At 38.5% G+C, this 17,457-nt stretch overlaps 1 pseudogene; it reads left to right on the plus strand.

The window, feature by feature from the left end:
• Nucleotides 1-7,480: 7,480 nt before the first annotated feature.
• The window catches only part of LOC131993126 (inactive ubiquitin carboxyl-terminal hydrolase 54-like), a 43,818-nt pseudogene continuing 33,841 nt past the window's right edge, over nucleotides 7,481-17,457 (plus strand).

Raw genomic sequence — 17,457 nt, forward strand, 5'->3', positions numbered from 1 at the left:
ATCACAAATTACGGAGAAATAAGTCATGAATTTTTAAGAGAAAAAGTCGAAAATTTTCAAGAAAAAAGTATCAAATTTATGAGAAAAAAGCCACACATTTACAAGAAAAACTCACAAATATATATATATTTTTAATCACAAATTTATGAGAAAATAAGGTGCAAATTAGCAAGAAAAAGTCACAAATTTACAAGAAAGATTAACAAATTTAATTTAAAAAAGTTACAAATTTCAGAGAAAGAAAAGTCAAGAATTTTCAAGAAAAAAGTAAAAAATATACAAGAAAAAAAAATTACAATGAAAAAAGTAACAAAGTTATGAGAAAAAAAAGCCACACATAGTGTTATAGTTGCAGCAGCTGGATTCTTGTTGTTGTTGTTGTCGTTGTTGTTGTTGTGGTAAAATCTCAGATTTAATTTAAATGAGTGATACAGAAACCATAAATCAGTTCTGTGGTTTGTTTCGTCAGTTAATCTGTTGGTAGACTCGGTTCTCTGACTGAGTCACGTCTGTTTACAGCTGATAAAGTTTTAATGAGTCAGAATCATAATTTACCTGATCAATTAATTAATAATTAAACACCCTGTAATGACCTGTTGTAATGTGTGTGAGGTTTGTTATTATAAACATGTTGATTAATACCAGCCGCCCTGCAGCGTGTGTGTGTGTGTGTGCTGCTCCTATTGATCCTGACATGTGTTTCTATTGCAATCAATACCCTGATCAATACACACACACACACACACACACACACACACAGAAGCATAATTTCCGCTGGCAGGTTTAACTCCTGAGTGACTTGTTGTCTGTTTATTCACTGATTTTCTCACAATAATCTTCTTAAATTAAATTATTTCTTATTTATTTTCGTGTAGTAATGGTTACTCTCTCGATACCTCCGTACTACGGCAGAAAATAGAACAAATCAGGTATCCGGTTCTCCGGCAGTAAACTAAACAAATCCGTTTTTTAGTTCTATGGCAGAAAATAAAACAAATCGGGTTTCTGGTACTACGGGAGAAAAAGGACAAATTGGGTTTTCTGGTATTTTGACTGTAAGTCGAACAAATCAGGTTTTTTAGTACTATGGCAGAAAATAAAACAAATCTGGCAGAAAGTTGAACAAATCAGGTTTCTGGTACTACGACAGAAAATAAAATAAATCGGGTTCCTGGTATTATGACAGGAAGTAGAAAAAAATCGGGTTTCCGGTACTACAGCAAACAGTAGAACAAATCTGGTCTCCGCTACTATGGCAGAAAATAGAACAAGCCGGGTTACCTGTACTATGATAGGAAGTAGAATAAATTGGGTTTCTCGTACTACGGCAGAAAATAGAACAAATTGGGTTTCCAGTATTATGACAGAAAATAGAACAAAACGGGTTTCCGGAACTACAGCAGAAAATAGAACAAATCGGGTTAGTGGTACTATGGCAGAAAGTAGAACAAATTGGGTTTCCAGTATTATGACAGGAAGTAGAACTAATCGGGTTTCTGGTACTACGGCAGAAAATAGAACAAATCGGGCAAATAAATCTGATTGAAAAAGAGCTGTGACATTGTTCACGCAAAAAAAGTTGGTAAACCTTTCAAGTAAAACAAATCTGGCAGAAAGAGGAACAAATCGGGTTTCCGATACGTATCGGGCAGTGCTCCATATTTAACGTCTCTTTCATTTTACAGGCCCCATTATTACATTATTACTGCCATTTTTATACTTTTACTACATTAAGTACATATTCCTAAATACCTTTTTCGTTCAATAAGTAATGTGTAAATATATATTTTCATGTGAATTGGAAGTGGAGACATTTTTATATTCGTAATACTTGAACATTTTCCTGATTGTACTGAAGGAACATTTGCAAACCCAGGACTTAAACTGTAGTATTTTTTTTTATTGCAGTGAAGTATCTGAATACTTGTAACACACACACACACACACACACACACACGCTCACATGTTGACACAGACGCACGCGCTCGTGCACGCGCGCCGTGCTGCAGGTAGTAGCCCCTCCCCCTCCTGCTCCTCCTGCTCCTGCTGCTCCTGCTGCCGTTTTAAACACAATAACCGCCGCTTCGCTTCTCCTCTCCGGTCGCTCGGAGCTGCGGAGCTGCTGCCTCAGCTCAGCCGGGATTGCTGCCTCTCCTCCGGCGTGCAGGTCACAGGTGAGCCGCTCTCAGACCTCCATGTTTCTGGGGTTTCTTTTTTTTTTTTCCTGCGTGTGTCTGAGTCGCTTTGAACGTAGCAGCCGTTACTCTCATTCACCGGCGTCGAGCTTAATACTACGGTGTCGGTACCGGCGCGCTGGACCGCACGGACACATCCGACCGGAAACGGGTTTTTTGTGTTTTTAGCTGAGCTGGGAGATGAAATGTCGGGTTTAAAGGCAGCAGGGATGCTGTTGTGTCCTCATTGTTCTCCGTGAAGTTTTGCTGGAAGTGATGTCATGGAGCCCCGAGCCCAGCTCCGTCTGCACCGGACCCCCTTCACTAAAACCGCGTTTTAAGAGCTGCGTCGCTTGTCAGAAACTGTTGATAAAGGTGAGGATTTAATTTGGCCTTGTGCTTAATTCACCCAGAAGCGTAACTGCGTTTTAATGTAAAACCTCCTGGCTGCCGGCGGGGTTCACCACGGCTCTGGGAGCAGGAATAACAGGCGAAACAGCTTTAAAAGTGACTCATATTCTGTGTCAATAAGTGCAATAAGGTGGATCTAATCAGCGCCGATTTGAAGAGTGATTCATGAGGGATTGATAAAGTTGTTAATTTTTAATATTCGGTCAGTCTGCGCTGACATGTGAGCCCAGAAACTTTAAAATGTTGAATTTGTTAATGGAGTTTGGTTGTGACGTAGAGGCATCCAAGCTCTGCCGATTTAAAGAGTGACTCGTGGATTTCTTGTAGTAACTGATTTATATTATTTGGCCTTTTGCACCTTTTTTGGTGTTTTACATCCTTTTTAGCTGTTTTGCACCATTTTATGATCTGTTGTGCGTCTCTTTTAAGTGTTTTTGCATCATTTTTTGTAGTTTAGCCCCTTTTCATGTGGTCGTTTTGCACATTTTTGGTGGTTTTACATCTTTTCTCACAGTTGTGCACCTTTTTCATGGTAGTTGTGTCTCATTGTGGTGGTTTTTGCATGTTTTCAAGTTTTTGTTGCACCTTTTTATGGTAGTTGTGTGTCTCTTCTTGGTTGTTTTGCATCCTTTGCTGTAGTTTTTCATCTGTTTGTGGTAGTTGTGTGTCTTTTAGGTAGTTTTATATCTTTTCTCATAACTGTGCACCTTTTTATGGTCATTGTGTCTCTTTTTGTGATGGTTTTGCCTAATGTGTTGTAGTTTTGCACCTTTTGTGGTAGTTATGCACCTTTTTTGTGTTATACATCTTTAATAGCTATTTTGCACCATTCTATGATCTGTTGTGTCTCTTTTAGGTGGTTTTGCACCTTCTGTAGTTATTTTGCATCTTTTTCTGGTAGCTGTGTCTCTTTTTCTGTTATTTTACATCTTTTATAGCTATTTTGCACCATTTTATGATCCGTTGTGTGTCTCTTGTTGGGTTGTTAAAGTTGTTATTTTTATCATTCGGCCAGTCTGCGCTAACATGTGAGCCGAGAAACTCTAAAATGTTGAATTTGTTAATGGAGTTTGGTTGTGACGTAGAGGCATCCAAGCTCTGCCGATTTTAAAGAGTGACTCGTGGATTTCGTGTAGTAACTGATTTATATTATTTGGCCTGTTTACACTGTAATATAAGCAGATGAATCTTTAATTGATAGATTTATAAACAAGGTTTGGATCTGATGTCATGTCTGCCGAGTTGAAGAGTGATTGATGTGGATTTATAAAAGTTAGTAATTTGCATTATTTACCGACTCTACACTGGCATGTGAGCAAAGAAACTTTAAAAATGTTAAATTTGGAAATAGAGTTTGGTTGTGAGTTGCAGTGATCAAAGTGTTGCCGATCTGCAGAGTGATTCATGTGGATTTCTAGAATAAATCATTCATATTCCTCGGGGAGTTTACACTGGAATATTGGCAAATAAACGTTAAATATCTACGTTTATGAATGGAGTTTGGTGTGGTGGTAAAATTAGGATATTTTAGATGCGTTTGATACACTTTTTGACGTTTTTGTGTGCAGATTCAAGTCTCCCGTGGTTGGCACTTGGACTTGTTTGCTAATAATTGTTAGTTCTAGAGTTTCAGCATGAATCAGCAGGATAAGTTTTGTTTTTTTTCCAGTTTTGAAGCGACCTGTGGATGTGTGTGGAGGAGCAGTAATGGCTGGTTCCTCCGTGAGTCACAGTGATGATAGTGTTGTGCAGAAATGAGGAGTTTCTGCAGCGTGTTTTGGTTGCAGACGCCCAAGCTTTAAATTAAAGGCACATTATTCAGCAGTATTCATGGGAAAATAATGTGTTGAAAGAAGAGGAGGAGGAGCTCCTCCCAGTCTGGATGATTTACTGGTTATTCAGTGAACTGGTGGAAGCTGCTGCTGCTGCTGGGAGGAATGTGAGGGAGTGTAAATTAGAACAATGCATCCACAGCAGGGGAGGTGATGGAGGGGAAACAGCCACAGAACAAAAAGTTTACATCTTCCACAGCGGAACAGTAAAATACTCATCTCTTTCTCATGCAAATCCACCCTGTTTATGTCTGCTATGGAAGAAAAATATAGAAATAATATAATAATACTCCCTAACAAGTCAAAGGCTTTAGTTAAAAATCTGGCAAAATATGCTTAAAGGAGGTTCACTTGCAAAAATCATAATCATGATAATTTTGCAAAATATTGAGAAACTTTTTTTAATCTGTGGATTTTCTAGAATTTTAAACAAGTACATATAAATGTATATGTTATAATACTAATATTATATAGTAAATAAAAATACTCCCTTAGAAGTAAAAGGCTTTAGTTAAAATTCTGGCAAAAGGAGGTTCACTTGCAAAAATCATAATCATGATTATTTGTGCAAAATATTGAGAAAATTCTTTTTTTTTAATCAGTGGATTTTCTGGAATTTTAAATTGGCAAATATAATATACATTTATATATAATAATACTAATATTATATACTAAATACAAATAAATAAAGCATTTAATAAATATGTTTAAATAAATAATATAAAATTAAAATATAAATATAAAAGAAAAACAAGAAGTATTTTAAATTTAATTCAATTTTAAATAAGTAAATATAATATACATTTATATATTAAAACTTGTATAGTAAATATGAATAAAATCCTAAATAAAATATTTAATAAATAAATATGTTTAAATAAATATTAAATTACATTTTGAATATAATCCAACTGACAAAAATTACAATTATATAATAAACAAAATATAAAGTACATTTAAATGAATTTAAAAAAATAACAAATAAGAAACAAATTAAAAGAAAAAAACAGTTTTGTAATAAAAATATTTTTAAACTGTGGACTTTCCTGAATTTTAAATAATTAAATTTAATATTAATGTATATATTATAAAACTATTGTATAGTAAATAAAAATTAAAGTATTTAATAAATAAATATGTTAATGAATAATATAAATTGAAATTATAAATGAAAATGTTGAATATAATTCAATTGACGAACAAATTAAAAATACAATAAAGGAAATAGAATGTGAACATTTAAATAAAATAATGAATACAAAACAAAATAAAAGAGATTTGTAATAAAAACTTTAAACTGTGGATTTTCCTGAATTTTAAAAAAGTAAATATAATATAAAATTATATATTATAATACTAATATTATATAGTAAAAATTGAATTCAAAAATTTTAATTGAAAATTCAATGCTCTTTAAAAGGATGTATTTGCATTATAATCCTGAAAAAATATTAAATAAATATATGTTTAAATAAATACTATAAAATATAAATAAACAAATAAAAGAAGAGTTTAAAATATTATTCAACTGACAAACAAATTAAAAAATATAGAATAAAAAAATAGAACATGCACATTTAAATAAATGAAATGAATTTTAAAAAAGACGTACGTTTAAACTTTAAACTGCAGTTTTTCTGAATTTTAAATATAATTATAATTATATATATATATATATATATATATATATATATATATATATATATATATTTACACACACATTAAAATAAATAACTTGATTAAATGATTCAGGGTTGAATTTGATGAAACATCATTATTTTAAGCTCAGATTTAGTAATTTTATCTGACAGAAGTGTTCATCACACATAATTTGTTGTTTTACATTATTTATTGAGGAGATTTTTATATATTTTTTTACTTTTTTAAATTCAAAATTAAATGCTCTTTGAAAAGATGTATTTGCATTATAATCCTGTTATATTATCATTATATCAGCAGAATAAACTGTGTTAAAATGGCAATAATAGTGTTTATTGTGATACAATACTCAGTATTTCCTGGTGTCAGTCTGAACGTGAACGTGTCTCCTCAGCCGAGTGTCCTTGACTCGTGTGGCGTCTCGGAGGACGCCACCAGCAGCTAATTCCTCCTTTCACTGGCTGGAATTAAGCGATTCAAGTGCTCCACATTCCCAAATTCTCCGAGTTATTTTGGTTGCTGCTATGAAGGACGGCTGGATATTCATGAGCTCCTTTTGAGACCCCCCCCTCCAGATCGCCCCCCCCCCCCCCCCCCAACGCCGCCTGCCAACCAGGTCAGCGCCCAGAAAGCTTCTTAGAAAATATTTAGCTTCTCTCAAGAGTTTCACAGAAATAAACGAGATTTAATTTGAGACGCAGAAATAAATAAAGTTTTATCTTTAAGACATGTCCAGGCTGCAGACGACCTCGATTCCTGTCCTGGCGGATTGCGGAGAGGGTTGCGGCGGGTAACTGAAGGTTGCTGAGGGTTGTGAAGGGTTGCAGCAGGTTGTGGAGCACTGCATGGTGTTGGGTTGCTGAGGGCTGCCAAGGGTTGTGGCAGGTTGAGGCAGGTTGAGGCAGGTTTTGGCGGTTGAGGCAGGTTTTGGCGGTTGAGGCAAGTTGTGGCGGTTGAGGCAGGTTTTGGCGGTTGAGGCAGGTTGTGGCGGTTGAGGCAGGTTTTGGCGGTTGAGGCAGGTTGTGGCGGTTGAGGCAGGTTTTGGCGGTTGAGGCAGGTTGTGGCGGTTGAGGCAGGTTTTGGCGGTTGAGGCAGGTTGTGGCGGTTGTGGCGGTTGAGGCAGGTTGTGGCGGTTGTGGCGGTTGAGGCAGGTTGTGGCGGTTGTGGCGGTTGAGGCAGGTTTTGGCTGGTTGCTGATGGTTGTGAAAGGTTGCGGAGGGTTGCTGATGGTTGAGGATGGTTGTGGATCGCTGCATAGTATAGGGTTGAGTAAGATTGTGTTGCTGAGGGTTGTTTAGGGTCGTGGCAGGTTGGGAAAGGTGGCTGATGGTGGTTGTGGCAGATTGCTGAGGGTTAAATTGCGTTGGCGGAGGGTTGCTGATGGTTGAGGACGGCTGTGGAGTGTTGCATAGTGTTGCTGATGGTTCAGAGGGTTTCTGGTATAAAGTTGTCGTCATGACTGTCGGGTCTCTGCAGCTCTGGTGCGTTCACTGGCTCCAGTGTGTCAGTAAATGTTCCTGATGAGCAGCAGAGAATCTGATCAGCAGCTTGTTGAGAACCAGTCTGCTGACCTCACCTGACAGCTCCCACTCTCTCTGCTGGCTCCGGCCCAGCGTTCCCAGCGCTCCCAGTAGACTCCGTCTCCTGGCAGCTCTGCAGAGCGGCTGCATGGAGCTGGCAGCGAGCCAGCCCGGCGAATTAGAGGTGATTATAGCACTGTGTGTGTGTGTGTGTGTGTGTGTGTGTGTGTGTGTGTGTGTGTGTGTGTGTGTGGAGCCTCTGCGACAGAATGGCGTTTTGTTATATAACCAATTTTACACCAAATCAGCCTCGGAGGCACCAGGACAGGAAGTGACCTCTCACCAGCTGAACTAATCCTGACTCTCTGATTGGTCGATTCCTTTTCAAAGCATATGTTTCCTTTCTAATTTCCTGAAAAGTTTGAATATTTGATTTAATATTAATAGCAGGAAACGGAGGCAGCAGTGAGTCCAGTCTGAGGTCCTGCAGCCTCTCAGTTTCTCCTGATGTCCCCTTCTGTTCCTCCGTTAATCACCAGTCCCGAGGTGTTGATCCGACCTCGGGACTCTGACGTGTTTCTGATATAAAAAGCTGTGAATTGGTTTTTCCTCCTGTGACGGCAGCAGGAAGCAGATTCTCCACGGGTCATTAATGTCATCGAGACGATTTGTCTCCATTAAGACTTTTCACACTGAAATCAAACTAAAAACCCTTTTTCATGTGACGTGGGTTTCTTTAAATAATCACCAAAAATCCATCCAGCGTTTATCATAGAAAGAAACTGTTAAAACAGACATTATCGTCAGAGTTTGAACTTTCCGACGGACCTTGAACGCATCATCGGTTACAAAAGTTCCTGCTATAAAAAGTGACCAAAACTCTGTTAAAAACATTAAATTCTGCTCCTCGGAGACACTGAAGACATGATTGGTTCTCGAGGCTGTTTACACAGAGTAGAGAGGAGAAAACTGTTCATTTTATGTAGTTTTGTGTTGATAATTGGTCATGTTTTTTTTTTTTTTTTTTTGTCATTTTATGTATTTCTTTTGTCATTTTTCTCCTTTTTTTTGTTTTTTTGGTCATTTTATGTTGTTCTGCGGTAATTTTGTCTATTTCTTTGTAATTTCACATATTTACTTTTGGTAATTTTGTGGGGTTTTTTTGTTGCTTATATACAACTTAAATTGTTTTCCATTTTTTAAACAATAATTCATCAAATTTATGCCATATGTCATACAAATGTATGTAAAAATGTCAATGTTTTTACAACATTCAGGACATTTGTGGGCACTTGGAAAAATGTTTATATATAAATTCTGTTTTATTACATTTTAAATAATAATAATAATTTATCAGAGAATTTCAACTTGTTTTTCTCTCTTTTATGATTTATGTGGTTATAACTGTTATTCTGCACAGTTATGTCTCATGAGTTGTTGTTGTTTTTGGGTTGATTTCATTTATTAATATGTTGAAAAATCCCTCCAGAATCCCACATTAAAGCATCTAGACTTTGAGTAAACAGCACAGAAAAATCCAGGCTGTGTTGTCAGAAACGTTTAGCAGACATTTAGCAGATTTGTGTATTTTGTGCGTTTTGTTGTTTGTATTTGTCACACAAACAAACAAACAAACTGAACACGTGAAAACCTTTTCCCCTCGTCTGTTCTGCTGCTTTGAACTGCTGACTGACCTGCAAATTACCAAGACTAATGTTAATGAAGCACACACACACACACACACACCAACACACACCAACACACACACACACACACACACACACACACACACAGACACACACACACAGACGGTCTAATCCTGTGCAGACAGACAGAGTCTGATCAGGCTAATCCCTCCTCACCTCCCTCTGCTCTGACCGCCGCTTTACCTCACACACACACACACACACACACACGCACACACACACACACACACACGCAGATACTCACACACACACACACACACACACACACACACACACACACACTCTCTCCGTCTCCTCCGTGTTGATTCATTCATGAACATCCTTATTTATTTACGTTGGAGCTGAAACGAGGTGAAATCCCAGAGTTTGAATTTTAAAAAAGTGGCGACATCTTTAAAGGCCCCGCAGCAAAGCATCATGGGAGTTCTGACTCGCTCGTTTTCACGTTTTCTGTCTCTAATCTGACAGCTCGAGGAAAGTTCAAAGGTTTTACTGTGAAAGGTTTTCATCTGGTGAGACGAGTTTAGAGTTCAACACTCTTAGTGCCGAGATCAGTCACACATCACATAATACTGTGTGTGTGTGTGTGTGTGTGTGTGGCGTCCCGTCAGCTGATCCTGGTAGTAAACAAGCGCTCCCACAGTGACACCTCCCTGATCTCAACGTGTCCAGGAGCTCGTGCAGATTTTCTCTATTTCTATTTTAGAGCAAGTTTAATTATAGTGTGTGTGTGTGTGTGTGTGTGTGGTCATGTTTTATTTTACAGGGTTTTTCTTGTTTTTTCTACATGAACTGTGAGTGCCATTTAAAAAAAAAAAAGTTATTTTATTAGAAATATTAAGATTTATAAAGTATTATTATAGTATAATTTCTTACAGTAAAACTTTAAATCAATTAAAATTTACCTCATAGAAGTGCAAATGCCATAAAAAATATTTTTTTATTACAAATATTAACCATAAAATAGAAGTTGAAATCTGTAAATTAAAATAATGGGACATTATAGATTTATTTTTATTTTACAGTATCATTAAATAAGAAAACCCTCTAAAATTAAACGGCTCATTTCTGTAAAATAACAAAAATTTTACACTTTAAAAAAAGGAGGAGAAGAATGGGGAGGAAAGGAGGAGGAGAAGAATGGGGGGAAAGGAGGAGGAGAAGAATGGGGAGGAAAGGAGGAGGAGGAGAAGAATGGGGAGGAAAGGAGGAGGAGGAGAAGAATGGGGAGGAAAGGAGGAGGAGGAGAAGAATGGGGAGGAAAGGAGGAGGAGGAGAAGAATGGGGAGGAAAGGAGGAGGAGGAGAAGAATGGGGGAAAGGAGGAGGAGGAGAAGAATGGGGGGGAAAGGAGGAGGAGAAGAAGAATGGGGGAAAGGAGGAGGAGGAGAAGAATGGGGGGGAAAGGAGGAGGAGGAGAAGAATGGGGGAGGAGGAGGAGAAGAATAGGGGGAGGAGAAGAATGGGGGGAAAGGAGGAGGAGAAGAAGAATGGGGGAAAGGAGGAGGAGGAGAAGAAGAAGAATGGGGGGAAAGGAGGAGGAGAAGAAGAATGGGGGAAAGGAGGAGGAGAAGAAGAATGGGGGGGAAAGGAGGAGGAGAAGAATAGGGGGAGGAGAAGAATGGGGGGAAAGGAGGAGGAGAAGAAGAATGGGGGGAAAGGAGGAGGAGAAGAAGAATGGGGGGAGGAGGAGGAGAAGAATAGGGGGAGGAGAAGAATGGGGGAGGAGGAGGAGAATGGGGGAAAGGAGGAGGAGGAGAATGGGGGAAAGGAGGAGGAGGAGAATGGGGGAAAGGAGGAGGAGGAGAATGGGGGAGGAGGAGGAGAATGGGGGGGGGGGGGGGAGAGGAGGTGCTATTAAATATGCTGCTAAAATAAATTCAGAAACTCTGAATGTGAAATAAAGTGAATCGGCACCAAAATAAAATCGATGTCTGATTGAAAACTGAGAAGAACAAACTGAAACTCTCTGTTCTCCTTCTGCAGAGCGTCCTGACCTCTGACCTCTGGTGACGATGATGATGATGATGATGATGATGAAGATGCTGCAGCACTCTGAGGGACGAGGCCTTGAAACTCGTGGAAAATAAAAGGATTCTTCTCTTGTATTCTCCCGTGGATACTAAACTCCTGGATCGACTCTAAATCTGTTATTTCACGTCTTGGAACCTCGAGACTGAAGAACATTCAATTCTGTGACTCCTGGAATTTATTTCTCTTTAGTTCCCTTTTTTTCCTGCTCAAACCTCCTCACAGTTTGTTCCAGTTTGGCGTGCCGGTGGCGGTGTGACGTCGCCCGGCGCCGCGGGCCGGAGGACATGGCTCTGTCTCCCTCGCTACGAGAGCGAACGGCGGGGAGCTGACTCCTGCAGGGGGCGCGGCCCAGAGACGGACAGGACCAGAGAGCCGGCAGGATGTCCTGGAAGAGGAACTACTTTGCATCGGGAGGAGGAGGAGGAGGAGGAGGAGGAGGTGCTGCAGGTAGTGGTGGCGGTGGCGGTGGCGGTGGCGGCGTGCAGGCGATGCTGACGCCTCGCACCATGACGTCCATCGCTCCCAGTAAAGGTCTGAGCAACGAACCAGGACAGAACAGCTGCTTCCTGAACAGCGCCCTGCAGGTACACACACACACACACACACACACACACACACACACACACACACACACACACGTAGAATAAAGAGATTCTGACACAAATATCAACATTTTAAGCTTTGTTTTAGTCACTTTTTATAACTGAGTCTTTCCTAACTGATGATCCGTTCAAGGACTGTTGGAAAGTTCAAACTCTGATGATGATGATGATTAGATTAGATTAGATTAGATAAAACTTTATTGATCCCTTGGGATAGCTCCCTCAGGGAAATTGAGTTTCCAGCAGCAAACAGGTTAAAAAGCACACATAAGAGAAAAAAAGAACAATTTATATACAATAAATAAATAAATATGATATGAGATGGTTGTTTCTACAGTTTCTTTCTATGATAAATGATGATTTCTGGTGTTTTTTTAAACGTGTCAGTCCTGCTGGTGGGATTATGACACTGATGTTGGAAAAATTTTTTTGTTCAGCAGAAGTCAATATTTATTAGTTTTTTGTTGTTTTATCAGCGTTTGAAGTCTGCAGAAATCGAAACAGCTGCAGAGAAAAAAACATGACGGCAGACGAAAGTTCGGCACTCGGTGTGGATGTTTACGACGGCGTATTAGGGCCAAGTACGAAAAATAAATAAAAAATACGGATCCAGGGGAGGGGGGTAATATTTCGAGAAAAACGTGTAAATTTACAAGAAAAAGTCGCAGATTTAGGAGTTTTAAAGTGGCAAATCTACAAGAAAAAAAACACGCAGATTTACAAGTTTTGAAGTCGCAAATCTACGAGAAAAATAGTCACAGAATCATGAGAAAAAAGTGGCAAATCTACGAGAAAAAAGATGCAGGTTTAAGAGTTTTAAAGTGGCAAATGTATGAGAATTTTTTTTTTTGCAGATTTACAAATTTTTAAGTGGCAAATCTACAAGAAAAAGTTGCAGATTCATGAGAAAAAAGTGGCAAATCTACGAGAAAAGAAGTTACGGATTTATGAGTTTTAAAGTGGCAAATGTACGAGAATTTTTTTTGCAGATTTACAAATTTTTAAGTGGCAAATCTACAAGAAAAAAGTTGCAGATTCATGAGAAAAAAGTGGCAAATCTACGAGAAAAAAAGGCGCATATTTACGAGTTTTAAAGTGGCAAATCGAGAAAAAAAGACTCATCTTAACAAGTTTTAAAGTGGCAAATCTGCAAGAAAAAGTTGCAGATTCATGAGAAAAAAGTGGCAAATCTACGAGAAAAAAAAGATGCAGATATACGAGTTGTAAAGTGGCAAATCTGCGTGAAAAATGTTACAGATTTACAAGTTTTAAAGTGGCAAATCTGCAAGAAAAAGTTGCAGATTCATGAGAAAAAAGTGGCAAATCTACGAGAAAAAAAGGCGCATATTTACGAGTTTTAAAGTGGCAAATCGAGAAAAAAAGACGCATCTTAACAAGTTTTAAAGTGGCAAATCTACGTGAAAAATGTTGCAGATTTACGAGTTTTAAAGTGGCAAATCTGCAAGAAAAAACCGATGATGCCTGTTTTTCCAGTGTCTCTATGATAAACACTGTTTTTGTGGCTGTGTCTTTAAAAGCAGGCGGGCCGACAGCCTTTAAAGCGTCTCTGTGTAAAGATGTTGATGTGGCTGCTGCTCAGCAGATCTGAGCTGGTGGATCAGGATCAGACTGACTCCAGCAGCCACATAACAACCTCCTCCAGACCCGAACACACCAACCAGCCATGACTCACCGCTCACAGGAGGAGGAGGAGGAGTGTCGTCCGTCTGCACCAACAATAAGAGCTCAGACTGTGTGTGTGTGTGTGTGTGTGTGTGTGTGTGTGTGTGTGTGTGTGTGTGTGTGTGTGTGTGTGTGTGTGTGTGTGTGTGTGTGTGTGTGTGTGTGTGTGTGTGCAGTAATTACTGGTGTTTTAAACGCTGGCTGACTCATTAACCCTGCGAGGCGGGGCTGCTGCTGCTGGAAGTGACAGAAACACTCATTACAGCGTTTAACTGAAGCTCAGCAGCAACATTACACACAGCCGGAGGTCAGAGGTCACCGCACGCCGTCACCACGGCGACGCCTGTCATCAGAGCGCCGTTCACCGCTGTAATCCTTCAATAAGAGCTGGTTTCACACCTCCAAACCAAAAAGAAATGAACCAGAAATCCAGCGTTTATCATAGAAATAAACTGTAAAAACAGACATTATCGTCAGAGTTGCAACTTTCCGATGGTCCTTGAACGTATCATCTGTTATAAAAAGTGATGTGTTAAATGTTGATATTAGTGTCAGAATGTCTTTATTCTCCATGTGTCATTTAAAACTAACCAGATCCTGTTAAAAACATTACATTCTTCTTTTTAAAGACACAGCCACGAATCCAATGTTTTTCGTAGACAGAAACTGTAAAAACAGACATTATCGTCAGAGTTTGAACTTTCCGACGGTCCTTAAACGTATCATCTGTTACTAGGGTTTCCTTTATAAAAAGTGACCAAAACAAAGCTTAAAATGTTGATATTTGTGTCAGAATCTCTTTATTCTACGTGTGTCCGAGAGAGGCTGTTTACACAGAGCAGAGAGGAGAGGACAGGAGAGGCTGTTTACACAGAGCAGAGAGGAGAGGACAGGAGAGGCTGTTTACACAGAGCAGAGAGGAGAGGACAGGAGAGGCTGGAAACATGACAAAACTTCAATATGTGGAGAAAAGTCTAACTCTTTGGTATTTTTATGTCTTTTTTGGTAATTTTTGGGGTATTTTTACATACTTTTTTGGTTATTTAGTGTCTTTTATCAGAGAAATTCAACTTTTTCTCTGATTTCTGTCATTCTAACTGTGTTATTTTGCACAAAGGCAGTTTGAGTTGTTCTGATTAAAGCTGCAGGACTCAGAGATTTATAGAGATTTAATAAATATATATTTTCTGTATTCCAGTGAAATTCAAGGACACAGAGTGTGAACTGAGCTTTTTATTTCTTGAACTTCTTTGCTTGTAAAATGACTGTTTTGTCGTTTAACAAAGAATTGAGTCTGTTTTTATAACTCTTTGGATCGTTTCAGAGTTATATCTGTGAAGTTCTAAAGTTCTCCTCCAGTTCAAATAAACTCTAAACTTCCATTCAGAGAGTTAGAAAATATCTGCAGCAAACCAGAATCCTCCTGGTTTATATCCAGGATCAGTGATCCACCTTCACCTGAGAGGAGCTGACGGCCTCAGGAGTCCTCCTCCTCCTCCTCCTCCTCCTCCTCCTCTTCGTCTCTATCCTCCTCCTCTCTCCTCTTCGTCTCTCTCCTCCTCCTCCTCCTCCTCTCTCCTCTTCGTCTCTATCCTCCTCCTTTCTCCTCTTCCTCTCTCTCCTCCTCCTCCTCCTCCTCCTCTTCGTCTCTCTCCTCCTCCTCCCCCCTCCTCCTCCTCTCTCTCCTCCTCCTGCTTCTCCTCTTCCCTCCTTTTCTTCCTATCTCTCCTCCCTCCCTCTCCTCCTCTCTCTACTCCTTCACCTCCTCCTCTCCTCCTCCTCCTCTCTCTACTCCTTCACCTCCTCCTCTTCCTCTCTCTCTCTCCCCTCCTCCTCCTCTCTCTCTCTCTCCTCCTCCTCTCTCTCTGTCCTTCTCTCCCCCTCCTCCTCCTCCTCCTCCTGCTCCTCTCCATTGTCCTCAGGTGTGAGTCTTTAGGCTCCGCCCCCTCTGAGCTCAGTGAACTTGTTCCTCCTCCTGACTCCTCCTCACCGTCCAAACCTCCTCCTGCGGCGCCTCCGTCAGCTCTCCTCCGTCTGCTCCGACTCCTCACTCCTCTCCTGATGATCAGGAGGAGGGAGAGGCTGAGGGGAGAGGAGGAGGCGGGCAGGAGGAGGCAGGAGGCTCAGCAGCTCCGACAGGTGAAGGAGACAAAGTGAAGAGGAAGAACATCTTAGTAACGAGCAGCTGCTCCCACACCTTCATCACCTTCATCATCATCATCATCCTCCTCCTCATCCTCCTCCTCCTCCTCCTCCTCTCTCCTCCTCCTCCTCATGCTGCTGCTGCTCCAAACAATATATTTAACTTTATTTAAGGAATTTTGCACATACAGTCATGGAAAAAAATGATTAGACCTCCTTGTTTTCTTCAGTTTCCTGTTAATTTTAATGTCTGGTTCAACTAAAGGTTAATTTGTTTATTAATATAATGATAACAACAAAAATAACTGATAAGAGTTTAACTGAAGAGCTGATATCTAGACAATTAATATGGTTTTACTAATGATGACCAAAATCATTTTCTAGAAAACCAAAAGCAAATTAATAGAATAAAAAATAAGTAAATTAAATTCAAAAGCATGTGGAACATTAGTGACCGTGACAGTCAATCATAATATTTATATATATATATATATATATATATATATATATATAATATTATGATTATGATTACCTGAAAGCTGAGTGAAAGAACGTCACTGTTTGCTTTTTATTTAATTTCTTTTTAACTGAAAATGAAAAAAAGTATGTTTTCTAAGCGCAGACTGAACAGAGTCACATCTGAGCCAAAACAAACAAATAATAAAAAATAAATAATAATTCTATCTGGAAAAAAATAAAAAAGTGGTAAGAGCCACTCAAGAAGAAAACTGAAATTGATTAAAACAAAAATAATATATAATATTTTAGAATATTTAAAAAAAATTAAGTTATTTATTTTAATGTCGACACACAATAAAAAGGAGTGTAATTAATTAAAATATAAAAAATAATATATATTCATATATTTTTTATATTCATATTATTTTTATAGTTTATATTTACTTTTATGATTATTATTGTATATTATTTTTGTTGTTCACACAGTAAAAAATACTGTAATTAACTGAATTATTAAAAACAATTAAAAAAAGATGTATTTTTATATTTGTATTATAATTTCTAATTTATTTTGATATAATTTTTTTATTATCGTTGTTCACACACAGTACAAATTACTGTAATTAACTGAATTATATAAAAAAAATATATTTATTTATTTTTATATTTTAATTTTTAATTTATTTTGATATTATTATTGTTTTTTATTATTTTCACACACGTTAAAAGTGAGTGTATTAGTGAAATAGTGAGTGTGGTGCAGAGACAGAAGGTAATAAAAGCGGTGAGGTGTAAATCTGCTGCGTCAGCAGTTTCTCCTTCCTGCCCCCCCGCCAACAACAATCTGTTGGTTCGCAGGTCGCCAGGTAACACAAACATAAACAATAAACATAAACAGCTTTATTCTACTGGACTATAATAAGACAGAAACACAGAGGAGCTGGAAGCTGCAGCTCGAGTTTCACTTAATTTATATAAAAATCAAACAATCGTCTGTCTTTCATTCGTCTCTGCACAGAATATTACAGAACATAATCTAGTTTTATTTCTCCTGAAACCACGCTGCGTCTCTTATTGTCACAGCTGCAGAAAATGAAGTATTATGCATTTAAACAAAATTAAATTCAACTTTAAAAATCCTGCAGAAATAAAATAAAATGGAAAATTAAAATCTGGAGGAAAAAAGTTGAATTATGATACAGTGTGTTGCCTTTTTGGAAGAAAAAGTAAACAAAA

This window comes from Centropristis striata, chromosome 20 (genome assembly GCF_030273125.1).
Source record: "Centropristis striata isolate RG_2023a ecotype Rhode Island chromosome 20, C.striata_1.0, whole genome shotgun sequence".
NCBI classification, from domain to species: Eukaryota; Metazoa; Chordata; class Actinopteri; order Perciformes; family Serranidae; genus Centropristis; species Centropristis striata.